General features: G+C 45.8%; 1 protein-coding gene and 1 long non-coding RNA gene across 5 annotated transcripts in view; both read left to right on the top strand.

The window, feature by feature from the left end:
* The window catches only part of ROR1 (receptor tyrosine kinase like orphan receptor 1), a 133,698-nt gene that overhangs the window by 25,590 nt on the left and 91,852 nt on the right, over positions 1–16,256 (top strand). The window contains exons 1-2 of one of the 4 annotated variants that reach the window (XM_048944882.1): positions 9,569–11,550; positions 11,835–12,000. The exons of the other annotated variants lie outside the window; for them this stretch is intronic. The gene's annotated coding sequence lies outside the window, so the exon portion shown is untranslated. Of the gene's footprint in view, positions 1–9,568; positions 11,551–11,834; positions 12,001–16,256 lie in introns of those variants that run through there. 4 annotated transcript variants of the gene reach the window in all.
* LOC125693238 (uncharacterized) lies at positions 12,342–15,652 on the top strand. Its single transcript, XR_007377020.1, has 3 exons — positions 12,342–13,722; positions 14,394–14,436; positions 14,583–15,652. It is a non-coding gene; the product is annotated as an uncharacterized LOC125693238 (long non-coding RNA).

Below are 16,256 nucleotides of genomic sequence, written 5' to 3'. Positions count from 1 at the left end.
TGATTGCTGTTGTTTTCCCATTCCTCCAGCACTTCTAGGGTGGGTGCTTTTAGCTTTCCTTACTTTTTACAGGGCTGCTACAAGAAATGGGGGTTTCAGGCAGTTTTGGGAAGGGCTGACTCACTTTATAATTGTTTTTGTGTAATTTATTTAAATGTGAAAAATCACTGCACATGTTAGCATGAACAAAAGGTTCTAGGAATCTTTCTTCTCCCAAAATGAATTTTAATTTATCAAAAGCCCCTGACATCTCCAGGCGATGCGCTCTTTGTGATTCAGCCCAATGCTGGCTCCCGGCCACTGGGCTGTGAAGGATCGTTTTCACCCAAGGCCTCTTATAGTTGGAGGAAATCAATCTTGTGCGATACGAAACGCCCGAGCGCTGGAGGCATGTCCATCTTCAGGAACTTCAAACTCCTTCCCTTCCTTTCAGGGCCTTGGCTGGAAGGCGAAGGCTGAGCTCCCTTCTTGTCCAAGAAAAATGAATGAGCCTTGCAAAGATGCTTTCTCCTCTGCCTGGATGTCTATTGAGCTGGAAGACTCCGACTTCTCCCCGGAGCGGGGAAGATGTGGGTGGCCTGCAGCAGAGATGAGGCTGCCGAACAATGGGGCCATTGTGTGCGCTCCGCCAGGAGGTACCGGAGTGTTGCTTTAACACCACGGCTCTCTTTCTGGTGGGCTGCTCAGGCTGAGGCCTTGTTTTTTGTTTGGTAATTAGAATGGCGTTAGCTAAAGTTTTCTGCCTTGCTAGCATCAATTAATCAGTGCAGTTTGTGGGACAGCGCATGGGTTAGTCTGTCCTTGGGACTTCGTAGGTGCAGGCAGGAACCTGTGAGAAACGCGTGGATTCGGAGAACACACCCAGCCTTTGGCTGCTCTCAGTGCTGTGATAGAAGAGGAATAATAACAGCAACCAAGCTGCCATCAGAGTGTGCCAGCCAACACACCTGGCATGGCTGGGGCACAGCTTTGTGCAGCCTGGGGTGGCCGTCTCCCAGTGACCTCGTAGCCCACCACAGCTTGTCTTTCCAGAGCAAAGCAGCTCATACCTTGCATAGTTAGTCTCTCTTCTATTACAACATCTGATTTGGGAAATTATTTAATGTAGAGCTTGTCTTCTGTTTGTAATTCCTCCCTATGGTTCTTTGGGAATTGCAGTTGTTTCCTTTGTTGAGGAGGCAGGATGATACCTGGCTGCAGGCCTTGCTGGCAGAAACCTTTACATGCTGGAGATAATCTGAAGTTTGCTCTGTTTGCAAACTGCTGCTTTTTGGAAAAAGTGTGATTCCTTCAAGTTGGTATCCGAATCAGAAAGAAGCCTCTTTTCTCTTTGCTGGCCTCTGTGGTATTTTACCTTAAAAATCTTCAATTTTAAGTGGTGGGATCTGGATTTTCGGTGGTGGGATCTGGAGCAGTACCCACAGGGATGGACACACACACACACACACACACACACCTGTAAGGCTCAGAGGGGTGCAATGGATGGCACTGGAGGGCATGCAAAACACAGGAATGCATCAATGCATCAGGTGTGAGACATCACACTTCCTCTCTGCAGTTCTGCCCATCAGTTGCTTGATGCTGGTTTTTGGGGTTTGGGGATGTTTATTTGGTTGGTTTTTGTCTTTCAAATAAGGCAAGACTGAGCTGCTGCTGGAGTCATTCAGGATGAGTCATAAGATAGTAGAAATGGAAAATATTCTGAAATAATTGCAATTTGATGAAGGAAAACAAGCACAGTTTTGAGATGATTTGCAGCCTCATGGCCCTGCTTCTCAGCTATACAGTGCTTGCAGCTTTCTCTGATATGTACAGCTCTGCTCAGCTTTCCTGCAAAGCATTCAAACCATTACATCTTTGCTGAGAATGCTGGCCACGGAGCGTTGCAGTCAGCGGGGAGGAAGGGAAGGCTTGCTGAGGAGGCGATGAAACTGGGGTGAAGGACTTTGTGCCATGCCCAGCAGAATTGCTCTTTGTGTCTTGGCTGAGATCCTTGGTCTCGCAGAATTATCCGTCGGCTGCTGTGCCTTGCAGACTGCCATGTTGTGTTACTGAAGGAAAGCAGTGTCTGTGCTGGAGGGGAAAGATGACGACGACTCTCATGAGAAGTCAGCCTGTTGCTTTCTTAGTGGCAAATGCTTGTTGGCCCGAACCTCTGTGGCTTGTGAGCATAAGTAAGAGAACTGAACAATGAAACAGCTGTTATTTAATTTATTACCGACAGACTTGAGAGGGCAGACATGATGACTGTTCTTCCAGTATGTGAAGGAGCTGCCACAAAGTGGAAGGCAATAGTTGCTCTCTCTGTCCATTAAGCCTGCAACTAACTATGGCTTTAAACGACGGCAGTGCGGACCAAACCAGTGGTTGTGTGATGGGCTCTCATACAGCATTTGGGGAACTGCTGTTCCTCAAGGTCTTTTAGGGTGTCCAGCCACTTGTGGTGCAGCTGATCCTGCTTTGAGCTGGAAGGAGGAAGCAGATGTGTGTCCAGACTGTCCAGCTCCACCATACTGCAGCATTTTCTTCTACCATTTATTTTCCAGAAGGAAACAGAGGGTATGGTGGGTCCATGAAGGTTAATGAGTTCAGTGCATAGCAGGAATGGATGATTTCTGTTACTATGTTTGTGTCAGATAAGCTGAGCAAAATCTCATGGCATTCAGATCTTTTCTACTTGCCATAAGCAAACATCCCTGTCACTTGCCTGTGAGCAGTACTGGTTAATGATAGTAATTCAGAGAATTGCATTGTGACCTTGCAGTTTTAAAGCATGTTGCAGGCATCAGCCAAAGCTCATGTAGCCACTGGTAGGTAGCACTGGCCTCTCCTCACTGCAGAGGAGATGGAGCAGTGACTTGTCAAGGGCAGCAGAAGGAGTAATTGTTGCAAGCAACTCAGAACTTGCTGGTTTCTGGCTCAAAAGCCTGGGTCCAGACTCTCAAGCATATGACAGAATTTACCAACGCACAGCCGGGTTTTAGCAGTTTTAATGTCAAGCATATATCATCATTAGTCTCACTCCAGCAGCTTATGTATTTTCCTTTGCTTTATTTTCTTCCTGAAAGCTGTGAGCAGCTCCAGTAATTCTTGAGAATAAATCTTATTTTATCAAAGTGAGTGCCTCGTCAAAGCCCTGTTTATCTTTACAGCTCCGTCTGGCTTTCAGTGCTTGCAAGGAGTCAGAAGTGGCTGCGTTGTGCTTCCCAAGCAGATGTGGGATCCTGGGGGCGCTGGGATGAGGCACATTCCTGCCTGCAGTGATAAGATCTGTGAGGGACAGACGTGGTTTGCTGTGTTGATGCATAGCTGTTTTTTCCCAGAAGCATCTTGATTTGATAGGTTCTGTCAGGAGCAGGGTGCTGTGAGCAGGAAGAGCAGGCAGATTTAGTTCAGGTGTCTCAAAAATGAAGCGTGTGCTCATTGGGGGATTCATTTTCAAATGGATTCAATTGATGGAATTAATAGAAATGTCATAGTTATCTGTATTTCTATACAAAGGTACAAACCATATTAAATGCTGCGCAGAGTGACTTTCACTGATGCTGTCTCGGCTCCTAAGGGCAGTATTTTAAAGAGGAGCTTCAAATGAAAGGTATGACATTGTTTGGAACCTCTTTATGTGATATTGCTACACACCACTGAAGGTGGTGATAGCCGGGTTACTACCCATGCTTTTCTTCTTTCCCTTCATAGTTTGTATTTTGTGTTCAGCTTTTGTCCCTTTCCACTCTTGCACGTCTACGTCTCCTTCCCTTTTGATGGCAAAGGCTGTGCTTTAAGAAAGATAAAAATGAAAGTACCTAAAAAAAAATAATGGGAGGACTTCAGAAATGTGCAGAATGAAGGATAACTTGGACATGTGTCTCTTTTGTGAAGGAAAACGAATGAAGACCTGTCCAAATGATTTTTTTTTGTTAAATTATTCAAGCTGAAATTTATCAGAATGAGATTTTGTTCACGTCACTTGGTTAATTTTGTTATACAGATGCTTATGTGTTGTTATTAAACCACTGCCTATGGTTTGCTTACAGGTTGTTCAAATAAGCATAACTGCATCTAGGTCTTCCATTAGCTGCAGCTACACAAACCTTTGTGTGACCAACAGTCACTGGGTTTGATTGCATTTTATTCAGTTTGATGACCATTTTTCTTCACTTGTAGATTGTTTCTTCTCATCTGTGCAGAAAGGAAGATGGATGAAACCAGTTAGTGCCAAACTTTGGTGTTTAAGTGGAGCGACTTGCTGCAGATGTTTGAAAAGGAACCTTAAATGTTCAGGTTTTTTTAATGCCAGAAAAATGCCTCTTTATCTTAAAGTCAGTCACGACGGGAAGGAATTCTCCTTCATTTTTTATAGTTTGCACAATAATGCAGAAATCTTTGTTTAGTTTTCTTTTGAGGTCAAACTGAAGTGCAGCAATGAGATCTTATTACTTACTGCAAAAAAATGTTTTCCTAAAAATGAAGATATACCTGGCTGAATAAACCCCTTTGTGTTCACTTTTAAATGCTACTGTAATGGAAGGAACAAGGTCATGGTTTAAGTTAATTACTGTAATTTACGGACGTGCTGAGGATAAACTGGAGTCCCGTGTTACTGGTGTGGCTCTGTTTCACCATCGAGAGACATTTAATCAAACACTCCTTATGTGCCTACATGATTTCAATACTGGGGGTCCTGTAAATGTGACCTTTGTTCCTGCATAGTTTTGAAGTCACCTGCATTATGATCAAGAAACAAACTCAAATACTTGACAGTGCTGAAGAGCAGGGAGTATGTGTAGCAATCAGCCCTTGGTTGCACTGACTGTAGCAGAGGAGAGCTTTAAATGGGCCCCAGTGGCTGTGTCTGCGCACAGCCCAGATTTCCTCTGTAAGGAAGGCATGTGTCATTGGCAGCTGCCTGCTGGGGCAGTGCCGGCTGAGTGCCAGGGCTGGCCTGGCCTCAGGCTCCCTTTGCCATGAAGGTGTGAGCTGTGCAGAGCACGTCCTGAGCTCTGATCCGAGAGCTGAGCCTGTGAATGACTATTCCTTACACTGGGAGTCTCCTGGGCACAACAATTTAGGAAATACTTGACCTTCTTCTTGGGGGCTGCTTGTAGCTTAGCCTGTATTAACTCGGTGACTCAGGAGACAGCCGTCCAACCAACTGTTGATACTTTTAATTTAGCTTTTTTAAAATTCCTATCAGCAGCCTCAGCCTAGCCAGACTGGCTGCCTACCTCCTCCCTGGACAGATTATTTAATTGTGGTCAGTTCTGGATAGTTACGATTTATGATCTGTTGGTTGTGCTCATGAATGCTTTGGGAACGGTGCTCTTTTCTTCGACTGAGTTTGTCCAGATGTATCAATATTTTGGTTTGGATGATATAAAATAAATGATCAAGATTAACTGTCTGCGACATTCTCTTTTAACAGCGAGGTAGAACCATTTTTCACAGTGAGAGATGGCTTTAAAACAAATACTGAGGTTTGCAGAACAGTTACAGCAGCACGTGCACGAGTGGCTTTCCATCAGCCTTCGCTGCGTTGTCTTGGCATCGCTGTTGGGTGCTGTGGGGAGCTGCATGGAGGGCTCTGTGACAAAGCCTTTGGGTTGTGCAGTGCTGACCCCATCAGTGTGAAATCAGGGCCTTGCTTGGGTGTGTGTTGGTTGGCTGTGGAGCCGAGGAGGTAATGCAGTCCAACCCCCTGCTGCATGCAGGGCCACCAACCTCCAGATCTAGTACATACACCTATACACATAAGCCACCTGAAACTCTTACAAAAGTAGATTTCCACGAGAAACTTGGCTGTCTGGCTCTGACTCTGCTCTGCCTATGGCCACTAAGTTTGCTTCTGAAGTGGAACTGTACCTTTCTAAAGGGTTTACTAACGACACTGGGCTACTCTTGTTTTTGCTGGGTACGTTCTGGTTAGTACCTGCACTCTGGTCTGTTGTAGTCTTACAGCAGCAATGCCTTATGTAGAATTAGCATGGTAGTTATTCCCAAAGACCTGTTACGTGAATTACTCAAGGTATGGCTACAGTGGGAGCGTCATGTATTTCCTTTAACATCAGTTGCTTTAACTGAAAATATTTCTCTAAACTTTCGTTTGGTTTGCTCATTACTTAGAAGTGACAGTAGTTTAATTACAAAACACAGTTTATATTTATGGAAAGTGTTCACATGCTGTTTTTTTGTGAGAGCTGAGGAATTCTTGAAGGAACACAATGTTTCCCACAAACCATACATCTCTGCAATTCCCCAGTCTCTCAGCAGCTGGACTAAAAAGTTTTTAATACGAGATATGTGTTTAATTAGGGCAGGGAGCCTTGGCAGATCTTCTGACTTATAGTTCATTTTAAAGTCTTCTCCCCCCCCCCCCCCAAAAAAAGGAGAAAAAAATCAATCCAATTTGTTTTAATTGTCATTTACAAATGAAGAACTCATTTTTTTCCACTGCACAAAGCTATCTCTGTGGGCCCCTCCTGAAGGCTGGCACAGGGCAATTACTTCCAAATGCGGAGCAGCCCTTTGATATCTTCATATTTGGGTTCAGGTAGTATTACATGGAGAGCTTAACTTAAAAAATGTCTGTATTTTGGGTGGAAGTTTTTCAGCCAGAGGGTGGTGAGGCACTGGCACAGGTTGCCCAAGGAGGCTGTGGATGCCCCATCCCTGCAGGCATTCAAGGCCAGGCTGGATGTGGCTCTGGGCAGCCTGGGCTGCTGGTTGGTGACCTGCACACAGCAGGGAACTGATGAGTGTTGTGCTCCTTTGCAACCCAGGCCATGCTGTGATTCTGCACTATCTCATAACAGATGATGCAGAGTTGGATGCAGCTAAGGATGAGTGAAGAGGAGCATTTGTGGGGTTGCAGATGTTATCAGCCCCATTCATTAACAGCCTTTAACGAAGTGTCCTTGGGCTGCTGTGCAGCTCCGCTGCTGCCTCGCTGTCCCCTCCCTGCCCTGGAGAAGCCCCAGCGTTAAACGGGTGGCATTTACTGGATCTGACAGAGAAATTCTTCACGTCTGGCTGGGATGTCTAACTGAATTTGGTATGTATCTTGTGGGCTGGGGCAAGTGCTGGAAGCTATTAGAAGGCTGAACAAAAAGCTCTATTCAAGGACTATCGCCTTCTTGCCGGGGTAATCCAAGTATCAGAAATTTAAAAATATGGTCTGGGAGACTGTGGCTGCCACGGAACAGGGCTTTTAAAGGTGTCTGGAACATCTACTCACTTTAAAACTTTGCTTCAATGGTATATGATTAATTTGAAAAATGCAACAAAGAAACCCAATATAGCAAATACATATATATCCAATTAAGTAAAATTGAACACTTTTAATAAACTGGAGTTGCAAGCTGGTAAAAATTTTCTCTTGTCACTCAAAGTTAGGACAGGAAAACATTTTTCTTTCCCTTGAAATAGCTGTATTTATTATATCTGACCTGTTTAACATCGCTGGTTTTACTTAAGAACTAGAAAGAAACAAACGCTTTTCATCATTTGATGCCTTTGTGTGGCATGAAATTGTGTTACCAAGAAAAATAAGGTAGAAATGGTTTCCGGAACAGATCCAAGAAAAATCAAATATCCTTTTTTTTATTTTTAACTAAACCGGTTAATCCTAATTGTTTGAAGTATTGTAAATAATTTACTTTCTGCACAGCAGCTTGTGCAGATTTTTAAGCTTTAAAACAGCTCTGCACATCAGCTTCCACAAAGCCTGGGCCACAGCTCTTCGTAGTCTCTCCAGGAAAGGTGGAAATGCAGTGAGTGTACTGGGAGGGCTTGGAGAAAACCAGATCATAACAGCGTTTTGGTTTTGTCTCTTTGCTGAGTTGTCCTGCCTTGTAGTTGCTCTTGGTTGCCTCCTAATGAAATAGCTACAGAGAGTGAAGTCCACTCCGTGTCCAGTTTGCTTCTAGTGTCTGCTTTTGGCAGTATTTTTGAGGTATTTATACAGAATTTCTTTGTCGTGTTTTGAGATGGATTTGCCCACAGAGCAGATATGCTCCACGCGTGGCTGGGCTGAGCATCTTTACTGCACGGCCAGAAGTGTGGCTTTGGTGTGTCATCTATCCTTCAGCTGCTTTTAACCAGTTCATGTAAACCATGTGCTGTGTGGATGCTACCAGCCAAGGGAAAAACTGGCAGGCAGTACCTGCAGCCACTTTGTCTTTCTTGCAGCCTTCTGAGGTTCAAAGGCAGCTGAAACAGCAAAAGCTCTGCTCTGGGGGCAGATGCTTCGCACTTACACTATCTTCTTGAGCAGGAATGTGAGCCAAAGCCTGGTCAAGGCAGTATGGGTCTTTGCATTGGCTACAGTAAGTGGTGGATTAGCTCTGTGGGGTGAAGGTTGAGACAGAAGGCATTGCTGTATCAATTTCTTTCAATTTTTCTTCCATAAATGGCAGTGAGCCATGTTGGAAGTGATAACAGAATCTGCATTACAGAGCTCCTTTTACCTGCCGATTTCAAAGCGCTTTGAAGTTTGCATGAAATCCTCTGGTCAAAGAAGTAGAGGTGTGTGGAAATCGAATTTGAAATCACACAGTGCAGTTGCAGAACAGAAGTAGCACTCAGCCTAATTTTCAGTGCTGTGCAGCATAGCCTCCACAGCTTTCAGTTGCTCTCCTGAGCCCACCCTGCAGTATTTTTGCCAACCAGAAGGGTGGAGAACAGCGTTAACAAGAAGGAATTAAACAGAAGCCCTGCATGGAGACTTACAAACGTACCCTTTTTATGCCCAAAGGATAATGGTCTCATATTCACATTGTCTTTTCAATGTCACACCATAAAAATATTATCTAAACAATAGCAGAAACTATGAAAATTAATAGTATTAAGTTTTCCCTATTTTCCTGCTTTGTCAGCTGCTTTCCTCTTTGTCCTTAGTGGCTTCTCTGAAGCACGTCCCCCATTTCTGTTTTCCAGGAATTGTGGCAGGAGCTGCAGCTCTCACATCACAGCAGCACAGCCGTGCTTCAGACATGCAGTCCTGCTGGAGATGTAACTCAGGGTGCAGTGGGACAGGCACCAGCATGGGCTGAGTGCTGGGGGGTTTGTCCTTCCTTGCAGAGAGGATTTTGCAGCCTTTTGAAACATAAGTAAAAGTTACATATGAAGTTTCTTTTCAAACTCCTCTATAATGGATGTTAATATTGCTTCAACTTTATGCTTACCAGGCCCATATACTATAAGAATGATCTTTCATCACGTTTTTTTTTTTCTTCTTCTAAAAAATGAATGAATTTGGCCAAAAACATGTGCTGTTGGCTGGAGCAGGAGGCAGGGCTGTGCTCCAGCTCTCTTTAGTGATGATATTCTCACAAATGTAACAGAAAAACCCAACAGCAGCGAGCTGTAGGCTTGCACAGAACCTGCATGGATGGGAGACTAGAACAGCTTTGGTCTGTTTTCCACACTTGAGATGAGGCTTTTATTTTAGTTTGTGTGGAAATGATTATTTTAAGCTGTCCCACGCAACTCGGAGTGATTACAGTTGGCTCACAACTTTAGATAGCATTAAAAAAGTAAAAGATTCCAGCTCTTACACCTTCCATCCCCCTGATGTGAAGGCAGATTTCTCTTCTCTGCCAAAATGTGGGGTTTGGGGGGTTTGTTTTTCCTTCTTGAGCTCACATGCTGTGAGCCTCACATGCTATGAGCTCACATGCTTTGTGCCTCTATCAGAGGCACCCTGCTGGGCTGCAGCGGCTCCAGGTCTGCTCTGCTCTCTGTGCAGGAAACTCTCGTAAGCCTTTATTTACCAAGAGCCCTTGTTTGGTAGTTCTGGAACATCAACATCATTACAAAGATTAACATTCCCATCTCTATGATTCTATGAGGAAGTTTTTCAGCCAGAGGGTGGTGAGGCACTGGCACAGGCTGCCCAAGGAGGCTGTGGATGCCCCATCCCTGCAGGCATTCAAGGCCAGGCTGGATGTGGCTCTGGGCAGCCTGGGCTGCTGGTTGGCGACCTGCACACAGCAGGGGTTGGAACTGATGAGCGTTGTGCTCCTTTGCAACCCAGGCCATTCTAGGATTTGGTCCTGATAATTTTTAAGTACGTTCCTACTCGGGACTGATTTCATACTGAAGGCTATGATATGTGAGCAGTGGGAAGAGCTGCAGTAATTCAGTTTGACTGCAAGACTCAGGGCAAGCCATCATAGCTGGAGGGAATAATTTTTCTCAAGGAATGAGCAGCACGATGTCTCGGTATGTGAAGGAGTTTTTGGTTGGGTGTTGCACAGACAGTGGTAATTGATTTTAACTTCTGTCGCTTTTGTTCAGGTAATTCTCGTGTTCTGACATTGTGTTTGCTTTGATAGAGCCACATGTTCTTCAGATGTAAATCGGTGAACCTTTCTGGCCTCCAGCCATTCGCACCTGGCTGCACACAGCTTTGGAGAGCAGGCTGAGAAGAGTTTGGCAATTTTAATCATCTTCAGTGCTGCGCTAAGGCAGGTTGAGTGCTTTCTGTGTTTTTCCTTCCTTCTTTTGTAGAAATAGTGAGAAAAGTTATAGCAGAAAGCACCCACCTGCTTAAGAGAAAGATGTTTTTAATTTCTTTACAAGTTAATAATCCCTTATTTTGTTCCTCTCTGTGTAGCTGTTAGTGAAATGTGCTGTAAAGATCTCCCTGATATCCTGAAGAAAGCTGTTATATGTAACCACGCATAAAGAAATGCAGTGAGTGCACAGAGCTCAGGTAGTGCATGCATGGCTTTAAGCTTCAAGCAGGAACAGCAAATGCCATTAAAGTGAGAGGCAGAGAGCAGCTGATAATCCAGCCCCCAGTACAGTTTTAGATATCATGGCCTTCTTAGATTTCTCTATGCTTTTTTTCATCTAGAAACAAACCTATGCTTTCCTCACTGCTTTTGTTCTCAATTTTGCTTATTCTTAACTTTTAAACCAAGATTCTATGGAACATCAGAAAGTTGGTATTTCATCCTGAACGTGCAGCCACCCTGAATGCCAAGGCTGAAATGAAGCACTCAAAAGCTTGACCCAAAGTCTGGTGGGTCAGCAGCAGGGCTCACACTGCATTTTAGTGGGCTTTAATGAGGCTGTGAGTAATGAACAATTTATCAAGTCATTTCCATATAATTCCTTTTCTGTAAGGCTCACGGAGGAAATAGGTTTTGTGAGTGACAAGGAGAAATCTGAAAGATGAATGGAGGGGAAAAAGTATGCATGTGCTGAGGGCTTGCTCCTGCTCTCAGCAATGCAGGTGTGGGGCTCGGTATCTTGTAGATCAGCTGCAGTGCTGATTTTACACAGGATTCAGTGATTTACACCCTGTGCTCCGGAGCAGGGCCGGCCTTTGTGGTGCACACCTGTGTAGCTGGGCTGGAGCTCAGGGACACCATAGGGACTGCCATAGCTTGGGTGCTGCTGTGTGAGGGTTGGGCTCAGTGCTCCTTGTGGATCCCCTCCAAATCAAAGCGCTGTACAGCTCAGTGATGGCACACTCAGACCTTCCTTTGCCCTGACAAGGCTGCGTGGCAGATAACAAGTGCTCAGATCCCACTGCTGTGTGTTCAGGTGAGGTGCAGGAGCTCGGATCTGGGGGAGCTGCTGGGTAGGGGTGCCAGCACTCAGCGCTCACCTTGCAGCAACTTGTTTTTATGTCCATTTCCTCAAGTGGTTTTGTTCGTTCAGGCTCTTTTCTCATCGCTGTTTTTCCCGAGGATCTCTTGGGTTTTGTGTTTCTGTTTGTTCTGCTTAGCTGGTTGCTTTTTGAGTTAGGGTTGTTTTTTAAACGAACCGCTCTGTTTCACTGCAGTTAATAACACTCTTCTCTCTCTTTTTTTTTCATTAACCACAAGTGGTTAAGACCTGTCTCCTGGTGAGCAGCACATAGAAAACCGCAGTAAGTTACACCGCTGCTGCTGGCTTCTGTGCTGCCCGCAGGATCTGTGGCTGAGCAGGGCTGGGGCTGCCCCTCACTGTCAGCTGAAGCATTTGCCTTTCTTCTGGAGGTCTCACATCAAGGTACTGACCCCATCTGACCTCTGTCCCCTTCTGTGACCTACAGACATGGCAGCCTGAGGGGCTGTTATTACAGGAACACCTGTGACATGCACTTTTTTTTTCCCCTGCTATTGCATTTGAGGTTTTCTTTCATACCAACTCCAGCTAAGCACTGTATTTTGTACCGTTCCAGTGGTAACGATTTGAAATGACTTAAATTTGCATACATGGATATCAATCAGGATTATAGAACTTACTGTTCCATCAGGTATTTATAGGATTGTAGAGAAAAGTAGGAGGAAGTTGAGACCTCATGCATTCTAGGATGATTTCTGCCTGTGTCGGGTCATGGCATACTTTGTCCTTGTTCCAACTTGTTGGGCAGGGATGGCTCTGAAGCTCATTGAGACGTTTTCCTCATAGTTCTTGCCTCTTGATGTTCACTGGGCAGTGGGAGGCCATTATAGTTTGGTGTATGTATGCAGGGCATGGTTGGGAATCACTATCAGCACTATCCTTCACAGGGCCACATTTTGCTTAATCGTTTCCTATACCAGACGCCAGGTAAACCAGTGAGCACCCTTGGGAAGCTTGCCTGTGGTTTGCCTTCTATCTGATACACTCAGCGTGTTGAAATGAGATGTCTGGTGGGGAAACAGCAAAGCCCAGAGCAGCAGAGGTTGCAAGAGGTGATGCGGTGCAGGCCTGGCAGGTGAGAGCAGGTTGCCCATCAGATGAATGGTTTATGCCTTGTGGACTTAGGGGGTTGAGATCAATTTGCTCAGCAGCAATGTGCTCGTACTTGAGGTTAATGATATTTCTGGAACGCTTGGCACTTTGAAGCAAACCTTCTGGATGTCTCCTATGTTTCTGTGTAAGGCCATATTGTGGCTAATAGGCTTTCAATAATACAGCATTTTCTCCTGACAATGGATTAGGGAGAAGGAAGGCTGCTTCTCAGTGATTAAATGATGCTTATTCTGGTGCTCTTTGTTCAGCCATTCCCCAGCTGCTGACAAAAGGTGCTTTCTCTGAATACAAAGCAGCAAGCCATCTCCTCTGTGCTAGGAAAATACTGTAAATTCCAGATGCCTTGCAACTAACCTCTGTTGGAGCGTTGCATTCAGGAAAGAATAAAAGAAATCTATTTTTTTTCTTTAATGTAATGCAAACTGTTTTTAGGAAGTGGTACATTTTGGAGCTTCGTTTTCCACCTTGCCTTAATAGTACGTTCCTTTGATTTGAAATTCAAATGAAAAACTCAAAAGTCTTCGGGAAGAATTTCCATCGTTAAGGATTTTACCTGGGAAGAAAACGATTTCCAACGGGCTCCGAATTTCACATCCACTCCTCCGTTCCCAGCATCGTGTTTCTCTGTAGTTGTTGTGCCCTGAGAATTTTCACAGAGACGAAGTGTTTTAATGAGGCCTTTGCAAGCACACGTAGGCTTGCATCAGCGAGCGCCTTTATCTGCTCCACACGCACACCTTTGAACGCGGATTTTTGTGGGAACGTTCATTTAACTCGCACTTGAAAACTGCTTTTCCCGTAGCTGCCTTGGAGCGCTGGCGCCAGGATTTCCTAGGGGAGATGTGCAGCAGCACTCGCTCCCATCTGATTGCTGGGACAGCGATTGCGGTTAGAGATAACGGGACCATCTTTAATTAAAGGCTTGCTCTGCTGTGAAATCACAAGTGCGTGCCCCAGCACTAAGGGCATGTGCCCGCCCAGCCCGGCTTCCAGGTACGTGTTTATCTCATCGTGACCTCACTGTATTCACAAAGGATGTGGCCGCAGTTTTTCTTCTTTAACCATCATGTGCTTTGCATTCTGCTGCTCTTATTGCGTTGTTTGGGGATTTTCAGCCTTCGGCAGCAGGCAGAGAGTTGGTGCTGTAGTTTATGTTGGGGTTATGAGTGCAAAGAGCACCCGGTGCAGCCGTGCAATGGGAGCTGCGGGCTGCTCTACTGGACAAAGCCCACTGCGTGCCTTTGGGCATGGCAGGGATTCTCTTTTTGGTCTGCTGGCTGATGGACAGTTTTTTAACCTAGTTTGTAATTGTTCAAGTTGATGTAACACTTAGGTTTTTGCATCTGTGCTTTGAAGGGACTGCAAATTAAAACCAGTTTAAGTCAGGAATGTGGATTCACTGCAGCTTTGGGAACACGTTTGGAATCTGAAGTTTATGGCTTTGAAAGCACTCGCCCTCTTTCAAATGTTTCTAATAAGATAGAATATGGTGATTTACACCTCTTGAGATATTAAACTGTTATTCAAGAATGTTGCTCGGTTCTTAGGAAAAGAAGCAGGCCTGTTGGTGGGCCTGATTTTGGAGAAAAAAAACACTGATGTGATTTCATTGAGACAAGCGTTGTGCATGTAAAAGAATCTGTTATTTAACACTTTTCCTGCAGTGCATTTGGGATCCATCAGCAGTTGGTTTACAGAGGACAGGAGGTGAGGACAGCCCCTGCCTGAGCTGCGTTTCCTCCCACTGCACCGGGGCACAAACGGGGCTCAGCTCCCACATGGGACCCACCATGTCCCCATGCTGGGGTTCAGCCAGCCAGCAGCACTGCAGTGGGGTGTGTTTCATCCTCCAGGCAAGAAGAGAAGCCAGGAGAGGAAGGGGAGGAAGCAGAGCAACGCCTGCACAGCCGCTGGGAGAGGAGGGAGCAGGCGCTTGGGAGGACTTCTAGGAATCAGCAACAGCATCTTAACTTGGGAGTCTGTGGGATATTGCTCAGGGTGATGGTATTTACCTGCATCACGACTTCAGTATTTTTTTTTTGTCCTGTCATGAAATACAGAATGTGAGGTTGAGATGTTCTGGTTGTGATTTTGGAGGTAAGCTCTACTCACCCCATCCCCGTGGGCTGGTGCTGCTTCATCTGCACTCTCCCTGCCTTGTGTCAGAGCTATCAAATCACATTTGTGAACCCCGAGATGAGTTAGAAATTGCATTTATCCATTCCTTTGAGCAAAGAGCTGGGCCTCGGTCTGTCCTGCTGACCATGGGTCGTGTTTTCTTCAGCGTGGGATTTCCTGTGTTTTTCCTGTGTATTACGAGGGACAGTGGATGGAAGGGAAACACGTCACAGCCCATCTGCGTGCGTCGGCTGCGTGCAGTGCTCTGGGGATTGATTAAAAAAATGAAAACTAGGGAGAATGAGTTGTTTTGGTGGAGGACTGCAGTGGAACTGCCCAAATACAGCATCCAGGCCGAGGGAAGACCTCTTGGGGCCATGCTGCAGAGCTGGCTGAATGTGTCCAGCACCTTGCTGGCACATGTTGGCTGTGGCAAGTGAGTGCAGCAGGCAGTGCCTCAGTCACACTGCAGAGCACGGCTCTGGGAGGGCCACAGGGGTACAAATGCAAGTGGAGAAACTCACTGTAACCCACAAAACTAGGAACGCTTTGTTCCAGTTTCCCCCTTTAACATGTTTGTGTTTTTAAAGGATTAAAGCTTGAGCTGTGTGGAGCAAGATGACTGCTGCTTGTGGAGGACTGTGGCACCGGGAGGCTGCGGGTTTGTTCTGGGCTGCGTTGGAAGCCAAACCCGCAAAGTTCTCGGTGGGAGAAGTGGGGCCCTCACTCCGGGCACGCTGCCTGGGGCTTCCTGCAAGACCCAGCCCTGCGAGCAATGTTTGTAGGCTTCGGGCTGCCCTTTAATCTGCCAGGTGGGCTGAAGGCAAGCCAGCAGACTGTAAGGCTTGGGAGCCACGGCTCCAATGTGTCTGGCTCAGCCACAGTTGCCAGCTCTGGCTCTGCGTCAGCTGCTGAGGCTGGAGCTCCTGGGATGCCCTGGCTGGCTGCAGAGTGGGTGAGAAGGCTGAGCGTGGGGACAAAAGCACATGGGGGCGATGGATAATGGTCAGCAGCCCTGCAGGGCTCTGTGGTGTTTCAGTATGAAACCGTCACTGGGTGATGTTTTGATTGTGCAGTTCTGGCATTCCGCAGTGGAAACTCCCTGTCTTAAAGAACTTCTGCTTTAGTTAAAATCCAAGGATGTTTTCCTTTTTGAACAGAAATGAGTTTTGTCTCTTAAAGTCTTGCTTTTGTAGCAATCAGATCACCCATTTTTTCCTTTGTGCTTTTGTTCCTCTTTACTATTCAAGATTTCTGTTTAGCCTTTTCTACCAACTATGCAAGTGGCCGAGCCATTCATCTTCCTTATGCTAGAGCACAAATTGATTCAGGTGCAATTTAGGGAACGTCTGGCTCCCTCAGAATCCAGCACAGATTTGAGGCTACAGAACTTTCCTGCAGCACAGCAC

This window comes from Lagopus muta, chromosome 5 (assembly GCF_023343835.1).
Source record: "Lagopus muta isolate bLagMut1 chromosome 5, bLagMut1 primary, whole genome shotgun sequence".
In the NCBI taxonomy this organism is placed as follows: Eukaryota; Metazoa; Chordata; class Aves; order Galliformes; family Phasianidae; genus Lagopus; species Lagopus muta.
The sequence above is the reverse complement of the archived record's forward strand: the minus strand, read 5'-3'. Positions and strand labels throughout refer to the sequence as shown.